Raw genomic sequence first — 10,000 nt, 5'->3', positions numbered from 1 at the left:
TATTAGTCAAAATAATTAGACATAATTTCAGCTTTTTTGACTCAAAAATTAGGTAAAAAAGTCAGGAAAAAAATGACAAAAAATTGACAAAAAAGTTAAAAAAAAAAATGACAAAAAAGGTTTTTTAAAAAGTCAGAAAAGGGGACAAAAATTTCAGAAAAAGGGATAAAAACTGTGATAAATTTACAAAAAATGTTTAAAGAAAGGGACAAATGTCAGAAAAATGGACAAAAAGGGGTTTTAAAAAATTGACAAAGAAGTCAGAAAAATGGACAAAAAAGTTTTAAAAAAAGGACAATAAAGTCAGAAAAAAATGTACAAAAAAAGGTTTAAAAAATGTACAAAAAAGTAGGAAAAAGGGACTTTTAAAGTGTTTTTAAAAAAGTCAGAAAAGGGGACAAAAAAATCTGAAAAAATTTACAAAAAATGGACAAATGTCAGAAAAATTTACAAAAAAGGGTTTAAAAAAGTAAAAAAAAAAAAAAAAAAAAAAAGGGACAATAAAGTCAGAAAAAAATGATGAAAATTTCTCAAAAGAAAAAAGAGTCAAAGTAGTCAGGGAGTAACACCGGACTAATGGATCGGTCGACTGATGGTTGCAGCTCTCCTCCTGCTCCCAGTCTAATCAAACTCAGTGAACATTTGACATTTGATTGTAGATATTATTGTTATTAAATCTTGTGTTTCTCCTGCAGGGCCCAAACGAACCTCCTGAAGGGACCTTCTTGGGACAGAGATGCTTTTATTTTGGTAACCCTATTTTTCTAGTGTACATAAGAAGAAGAAGAAGAATGTAAGAAGTGACCTTAATGTGAAGCTGCTGCTGGAACACTGAATGTACAGCAGCTGAGTCACGTCTCTGATTTACGAACTTTAACCTTTTTTAAACACTCGTGGAGCAGGAACCCGTCTGTGCCTTCAGCCGTTCGCCTCTCGCCTCCTACCAAAGAAAAACGCTCCGTCGAGGGTCCACCGGCAGTCGTCTTTAACTTCCTGTGAAACACAGACTGTCTTACTTCAGCCTCTACTTTGTTTACAGTCTGCAGTGAGTTCAAACTTTACAAAAAAAGTGAAAGTGAAAACCTCTAAAACCCACTTCAGCCTTTCTTCTACTTCAGCTTCAGCCCAGCAGCCAATCAGCAGGCTAGTAGCCTTTTGACCTCCACTTGAACTAAGTCCCGCCCCCCCCAGCCTCAGGGGATTGGTGCTCCTCGTGTCAATCGCATCGCTAACTCTCAGGGCGTGCGGCATCTGAACGCTGCTGTTTCCCTTCAGATTCCTCCACGTTACTAACTCTTAATTACTGAATAAACGAGCCGATCAACGTGTCTGGGAACAAATAGGACTTTAATTTACACCCCTGTAGTTTCCGGGGAGGAACTCGGTAAATCTGCGATCAGAGAGAGTTTGTTTTAGTAGCCTGGGCGGCTTTTTCTAGCAGCTTTCCCGGAGAGTGAAGTGTTTTTACTCGTAGCTTTTGTGTTGCTGAGCGCCTCCTGTTTTTTTACTGCAGCGCTGTCCCTACCTGATGTGAGTCAAGTGCAAATGTGAGTTGCGCACTCGTCACTTTGAGACAAGTAGTGCTACGAGATGCTACCAAGACACAAGTAGCCTCCAAGATGCTACCAAGAGACAAGTAGCCTACAAGATGCTACCGAGAGACGAGTAGACAACAAGATGCTACCGAGAGACGAGTAGACAACAAGATGCTACCGAGAGACAGGTAGCCTACAAGATGCTACCGAGAGACGAGTAGACAACAAGATGCTACCGAGAGACAGGTAGCCTACAAGATGCTACCGAGAGACAAGTAGCCTACAAGATGCTACCGAGAGACAGGTAGCCTACAAGATGCTACCGAGAGACAAGTAACCTACAAGATGCTAACCAGAGACAAGTAGCCTACAAGATGCTAATGAGAGAGAGGTAGCCTACAAGATGCTAACCAGAGACAAGTAGCCTACAAGATGCTAACCAGAGACAAGTAGCCTACAAGATGCTAACCAGAGACAAGTAGCCTACAAGATGCTAACCAGAGACAAGTAGCCTACAAGATGCTACCGAGAGACAGGTAGCCTACAAGATGCTACCGAGAGACAGGTAGCCTACAAGATGCTACCGAGAGACGAGTAGACAACAAGATGCTACCGAGAGACAAGTAGCCTACAAGATGCTACCAAGAGACAAGTAGCCTACAAGATGCTACCGAGAGACGAGTAGACAACAAGATGCTACCGAGAGACAGGTAGCCTACAAGATGCTACCGAGAGACGAGTAGACAACAAGATGCTACCGAGAGACAGGTAGCCTACAAGATGCTACCGAGAGACAGGTAGCCTACAAGATGCTACCGAGAGACGAGTAGACAACAAGATGCTACCGAGAGACAGGTAGCCTACAAGATGCTACCGAGAGACGAGTAGACAACAAGATGCTACCGAGAGACAAGTAGCCTACAAGATGCTAATGAGAGACAGGTAGCCTACAAGATGCTACCGAGAGACAAGTAGCCTACAAGATGCTAATGAGAGACAGGTAGCCTACAAGATTCTACCGAGAGACAAGTAGCCTACAAGATGCTACCGAGAGACAAGTAGCCTACAAGATGCTACCGAGAGACAAGTAACCTACAAGATGCTAACCAGAGACAAGTAGCCTACAAGATGCTAATGAGAGAGAGGTAGCCTACAAGATGCTAACCAGAGACAAGTAGCCTACAAGATGCTAACCAGAGACAAGTAGCCTACAAGATGCTACCGAGAGACAGGTAGCCTACAAGATGCTACCGAGAGACAGGTAGCCTACAAGATGCTACCGAGAGACAGGTAGCCTACAAGATGCTACCGAGAGACAGGTAGCCTACAAGATGCTACCGAGAGACAAGTAGCCCACAAGATGCTACCGAGAGACAAGTAGCCCACAAGATGCTACCGAGAGACAAGTAGCCCACAAGATGCTCCCGAGAGACTTCTGTAATGTCAAAACAGTAAAAAATGGACCCACATAACGAAGTTTGTTCACTGCTGGCTACAAGTTAGCCATCAGACACAACAAAGGCTGTCACTGGAATGGCGTTTTGAGCTAACGTTAGAAATATGCCGTAAACCATTTAAATCTGAGCATGCGTGACTCACATCTGCACTCGGGTAGTGACAGCGCCCTGAACCTCAATTCAACAAGTGCTTGATGTTTAGGGTTGGGTACCTACGGCACCGGTGCCTTAACAACCGCTATCTACCGGACCGAATAGTAACGCGGATTTCGGTGCCACTGAAATGCCAGCGCATGCCAGCACATAATACACATGACAGCCGCTAACGTTAGACTACCATTAGCTAGTTAACATTACACATGACAGCAGCTAACGTTAGACTACCGTTAGCTAGTTAACATTACACATGACAGCCGCTAACGTTAGCCTACCATTAGCTAGTTAACATTACACATGACAGCCGCTAACGTTAGCCTACCATTAGCTAGTTAACATTACACATGACAGCCGCTAACGTTAGCCTACCATTAGCTAGTTAACATTACACATGACAGTAGGTAACGTTATCCTACCGTTAGCTAGCAGCTGGAGTAAATACGGTTAAAATGCTGACCGCTAACGTTAAACGGTGTGACTTTATTTCCCTGTAGAGGATTCCAACACCGAGACGTAACGGTCTGACTGCAGCTGTCGGAAAAACACTGACGGTGCGTTCACTTCAAACTCGCCCATTTTTTTGAGTTTAAAAAGCAGAAATATACTTTAAAATTGAATAAAAAACCCAAAATCCAATGAAAGTAATGAACTGATCCTTAATTTTACTTGACAAGAACCAACCACGTTCATTTTAGGCAATTTGGTTTAAAAAGAAACCCAAATTTTCATATATATATATATATATATATATATATATATATATATATATATATATATATATATATATATATATATATATATTGTTTTGTGCTCCTTTTTTCTTTTTTAAATATATACAAATAGTAGGAAACAGGAGAGTTAAATGTCCCTGGCTGTGGTTTGGTGTGCCTTTTTTAAATATATACATTATTGTTTAAAAATCTTTTTAAAAGTATCAGTTCAGGGACCGTTTAAGCACCGGCACCATTTTAAAGATTATTTTTTGGGGCTTTTCCGCCTTTATTTTGACAGGACAGCTAGATGTGAAAGGGGATATCTATCTATCTATCTATCTATCTATCTATCTATCTATCTATCTATCTATCTATCTATCTATCTATCTATCTATCTATCTATCTATCTATCTATCAGAGAGAGAGAGAGAGAGAGAGAGAAAGGAAATCGTCAAAGGTCGGACTTGAACTAGGCATAAACCTCTAAAGTATATGTGCGCCTGCTCTACCCACTGATCCAAACCGGCACCATTTTAAAAGTATCGTTTTAGGACCGGTATCGGAAAACACCCAAACGGTACCCAACCCTACTACAAAAAGTCGGAATTAGTTTATTTAAGTAGGAATATTTTATGAAAATATTACAGACAACTACCACTTTATTACTTTGATACTGAAGACAATTTAATAACGTTTATAAAGTTCTGAAGCCTCTTTTCTCTGATTTCTGAGGATGTTTATGGACGTTTTAAAGGTCCCATATTCTGCTCATATTTTCAGGTTATTTTCTGTATTATCGTGTAATTCGCAAAACCTATTTTTTTTTTCCTATTTCTTCAAACTTCTCCTAGGCTTTTCTCCTGATCGGCCTGAACGTTGGCACATAGCATCTCCAGATGGACAAAAGAATTGTTATTGGTTCAAAAATGCTCAAATTACGAACAAACTAATTTTCTTAGCTAGTGACTAAAAAAAAAACCCTGCAAACTTTTGCATATCTTGGCCAAGTTAAATTCTCTCACCACGAAACTTAATCCGCTTGTTTGCCACGATACTCTGAGACTTTGGACCAAATGTGGTGAAGATTGTCCACTAGGGGGCGCTCCAATTATGAAAAGTTTATGAATGGGTCATCCGATTTTTACCGAACTTGGAGGGTACCATCTAGGGCCTCTCCTGAAGCCAAGCTCACAGTGGGCTACTGATTGGTCAAAAGGGACATCGCCTATTACGCCCCAAAAAACAACTGATGCATATAATGAATGTAAATGGGAAATTTATGCATTTGTATTTTGGGTTTCTAGTAAACATGTTTACCTGCTTAAATGTTCCAAAAACTTTATTTTTCTTATACTGTCTGTCTGAATATACCTGTATTCAACTTCCCTCTAAAATAGCTCTGTTTTGGGTTCTTTTTAAGTGTCTGTTCAGGCACCGTTTTAAAAGCATCATTTTAGCACCGATATCGCAAAAACCCACAAATGATTCCCAAGCCTTTTGATTATTGAATTTACGGATTTACACCAAGTTGCACATGTAAAAAAAATTCAACGTTACTTCGTGACTTTGCGTAAACATACACGCCCACTTTCTTAAGCCAAGTGGCGTGTTATCTGGACGCATTTTGAGCTATCCACGTGTATACAGATGTAAAAATCTTCACTGATCTCCCGTTTCGATTCAATCCCATTCGATATCTCGATGCATCACGATGCGTCAAATAATATTTACCATTAAAGCCATGTAGGATATTTAATTCATAGCTTTTCACGCTTCAAAAACCAAACATTCTGCAGTGCTCTAATACTAAATAACTTGGATACATAAAACTATACAGCACTGAGCACATGGCACCTCCTGAATGTGTTAACACACACCAGAATATGTAAACAGAAATGTTGTTAGGTCTACATTACATTATAAACAGACATGTTGTTAGGTCTACATTACATTATTAACAGAAATGTTGTTAGGTCTACATTACATTATAAACAGACATGTTGTTAGGTCTACATTACATTATTAACAGAAATGTTGTTAGGTCTACATTACATTATAAACAGAAATGTTGTTAGGTCTACATTACATTATAAACAGAAATGTTGTTAGACCTATATTACATTATAAACAGAAATGTTGTTAGACCTACATTAAATTATAAACAGAAATGTTGTTAGACCTATATTACATTATAAACAGAAATGTTGTTAGGCCTACATTAAATTATTAACAGAAATGTTGTTAGACGTACATTAAATTATAAACAGAAATGTTGTTAGACCTATATTACATTATAAACAGAAATGTTGTTAGGCCTACATTAAATTATTAACAGAAATGTTGTTAGACGTACATTAAATTATAAACAGAAATAATGGATTATGAGCCGGCCGATTATCGATGCAGCATCGTCCATGTCTTGTCCACGATTCCATGCATCGATTATTTGATTAATTTCAACACCTCTAGTTGATAAACACGCTAAAAAAAGCCAGTATGCGTCTTGATAACATGCCAATAATTGCATACGAATTGGCGTGTCATACATACGCCACTTGATGAGATCAGTCTGAATAAATTACATTATAGACATTATGATATTGTGGAGAACGCTGTTCGCTGACACTAATCGCTTCTCATGCAGCAGACTAGCTGCCACCAGGGGGCAGCAGAGGCAGGAAACGCCCAGTGCTGGACCTAAAAAATGCTTCAAAATGATAAACTACCATGTAACTCCCTAGGAGGTCATTTCCTCTCTTTGTTTTCCAGGTATTTAAGGGTTTAAGGGACCTTTTGGGATTATGTATTCTTTAGTTATAAAGGTTGTGTTTTTTTTTTGGGGGGGATGATTCTCGTGTTTTTAGACTCATCTTTGTAAGTAAATTTGAGGGAAATAAAGGAAACGAATTGTAACTCTCAGTGATTTCCTGATAACTTCCTTTTTAGAAGTTTCCTGGAAATAACTCTGCAATCTGGAATTATAAAGACTTGTGTAATGTACTGGACCTCCATCTTCTCATCTGACTCTGGAATAAATGGAGAACAGGATAATTTACTAACTGTTGGACTGTTTAAATTAGGTTTAATAGAAACAATGTGGACCTTTCTAATATCCGGTTTAATAGAAACAATGTGGACCTTTCTAATATCAAGTTTAATAGAAACAATGTGGACCTTTCTAATATCAGGTTTAATAGAAACAATGTGGACCTTTCTAATATCAGGTTTAATAGAAACAATGTGGACCTTTCTAATATCAGGTTTAATAGAAACAATGTGGACCTTTCTAATATCAGGTTTAATAGAAACAATGTGGACCTTTCTAATATCAAGTTTAATAGAAACAATGTGGACCTTTCTAATATCAGGTTTAATAGAAACAATGTGGACCTTTCTAATATCAGGTTTAATAGAAACAATGTGGACCTTTCTAATATCAGGTTTAATAGAAACAACCGAGGCCCCAGGATTCTTCCCTGAGGAACTCCTCATTATTAAAGACAGATAACAGGATGATTAATTAATCTCTACCAGCAGACTGTCTGTGTGTTGTTAAGGCCCTGACGCACCAACCCGACAATCGGTCCGTCGGCATTCATTTCGGCTGATTTGACTCCACGACCCATCTGATTGGTGGAGGGCAAACCCGGAAATGACGAGCGGGATGAGCGTGACTAGAGTCTCTCAAAATCTGAGTAAAATCTCTTAAACTTTGTTGATCTGAAATGAAGACAGATTCAGCAACAGCACGGCCTATTTCTCTCTTCAGATGTTTTCAGAAACATGTTTCGGTGAAACTATTTTAGTCCTATATGAGATCGGATTCTCAACGATACGCCAGAGCCACGTGACGCGTTTGTCATTTCCGGTTTAAATTTTTTTCAAATATTCCGCACTCTCGCTGCATAAATTGCAGATTTCCGCGCAAAATATGATTTCATAATCCACCGCATTTTCGTTGCAAAAAGGTCCCATAATATATCTCAGCAGAAAGTTTACTTCACACAAGAGCAGTTCCCATTTCCCCCTGTTGCCATGGGAACGTTATGAAGTGACGTAATTACGCGACGTGAACATCATCGAAAAGCAGGTTGTTGGGGGAGGAATCACTTTTTTCATCGCATAAAATTGCATAAATATTCCGCATATTCCATATTGCATTTTTTAAGAAAACGTGCCGCATAATGAAGGATTTTTGCCGCGCAACAATCACAAAAAAAACTCTCTTCGCATTTTTCTGGAAGTGACTCGCGCACACGCTGAACGTACGCTGTGCGGTGTGTTCTGAGTCCGACTGGCTTTACTGCCGTCTGATTGGCTGTCCGGTTGGTGTGTCTGGGCCTTTAAACTTCAGCAGTTAAACTCTTTGGTTTGAAGTTGACTTTGTGTCTTGTTGTAACTGTGATTGCACTAATCTGTTGATGCTGAAACATTTTGATTTGTTTTTGGTCGAGAAAAAAAAAAAAAGTTTTTTTGGTTCTTGTGAGATCATTAAGGTTGATTTTTTTTTTTTTTTTTTTGTAGATAATGTTGTTGTGAATATTTTAGATTTATTTTGTTGTTTTTTGTGAATTGATGGTTGGTATATTTACAGCCGTTCTGGGATCACACGTTCAGCTGTAGTTCATTTAGGTTTCGCGCCACTTTTGATTCCTCTGCTACGATTTAAACGAGTTACCGTCATAATCGCAACACTGTGAGAGTTTTATATATATACGACTCAACTGATCTTGTTCTCTTCTTCAGGTATCCGTTAGCATAGTTAGAGACAAACTCCACTGGAAGCTAACATGCTAGCATCCAGCTGTGTCTCTCCTCAGTCGAGTTGTTCCCAACTAGGGTTGGGTACCGAAACTCGGTGCCAATAGGGAACCGCTGCCGACGTAAACGGTAGTAACGAGACCGAATAAGAACGAAAGTTTCGGTGCCTGACTTTACACTACACCTGACAGCATGTAACGTTAGCCTAGCTTTAGCTAGCAGCTGGATTAATCACGGTTAAAATGCTGACAGCTAACGTTAAACAGTGTAAAGTGTGACTGTATTTCACTGTGGAGGACTTCTACAATTCATAGATATACAGGATGTTTATATGGTCGGAGTTAAACTACAGACGGTGCGTTCACTCGCAGCTGCCTTTGTCGGAATTAAACAACACAGATTCACTTAAAACAGGTAGCCTCGTGGTGCATTCACAGTAATTGTAAAATACCCTTTTCCCATCTGGGGTTCAACAGCAATTTACTGGTGAAATAAGTTATTGTTATTGTTATAGTTATTACGTTATTATTAAATCTTTAATTTTGACCATGGCCTTAGCAATAAACAAGTCACTGACTGTTGTTTACTACCCTTATTTTTGATTTTATTTTTTTAACTTTATTGAAAAGCACCGGTTCAGGCACCGTTTAGGCACCGGCACCGTTTTAAAAGTATCGATTTAGCACCGGAATCGAAAAAAAACCAAACGATACCCAACCCTACTCCCAACTTTTTAGATTGTGTGCCGTCAGGAGCACGCCAGGCCTGTAGGTGGCGGTGTAACGAGAACCTCAAACCCACGTTAGCCAATCAGAACGAAGTTTTCCAAAATCTCCAAAAAATGAATGAGAAAATGAGTTAATCACCCCTGATCTAAGGGGGTTTGGGAACCAGCGCTGAGAAACGCTAACGCTGAATGTCCGGTTCTGTTTTCCTGCCTTTTAATCCCAGTTCAGATACTTTGTGATGTTCTTTAAACTTCACGGGAATCTGTTACAAATGATATATACAAATGATATATTGTACAACTGAACAGATAAAGAAGAAGCTTTAGTTTTCTGAGTGAATTTTGCTGAATAGTTTCGTAATAAAACTGATTTTCTTCCAGTTGTGTGTTCGGTCTTTTCTTTACGTTACTTTGACATGTCAACAGAGGCTTTGGCCGCGACTTTATAAATTAATAAAATAAATAAATAAATATGCCTTTGAAATACATCATGAATTAAAATAAATGAGGCAAAAAATACATCAACAATTAAATCTAAATAAAGCCTTTTTTTTTTGCCCACGGGTCTGTTCTGAATGTGAGAGATAGCCACGCCCCCTTATTGCATGTAAGAACTGGAAATAAATAGAGAGGGAAATCAATAAATGTGGC

General features: G+C 39.0%; 1 protein-coding gene across 1 annotated transcript in view; it reads left to right on the top strand.

Moving 5' to 3' along the window:
- Positions 1 to 1,967, top strand: part of rffl (ring finger and FYVE-like domain containing E3 ubiquitin protein ligase) — a 14,539-nt gene extending 12,572 nt beyond the window's left edge. Inside the window, exon 7 of the mRNA XM_028574141.1 lies at positions 696 to 1,967. The gene's annotated coding sequence lies outside the window, so the exon portion shown is untranslated. The remainder of the gene's footprint in view (positions 1 to 695) is intronic.
- Positions 1,968 to 10,000: the final 8,033 nt, after the last annotated feature.

This window comes from Perca flavescens, chromosome 3 (assembly GCF_004354835.1).
Source record: "Perca flavescens isolate YP-PL-M2 chromosome 3, PFLA_1.0, whole genome shotgun sequence".
Taxonomy (NCBI): Eukaryota; Metazoa; Chordata; class Actinopteri; order Perciformes; family Percidae; genus Perca; species Perca flavescens.
The sequence above is the reverse complement of the archived record's forward strand: the minus strand, read 5'-3'. Positions and strand labels throughout refer to the sequence as shown.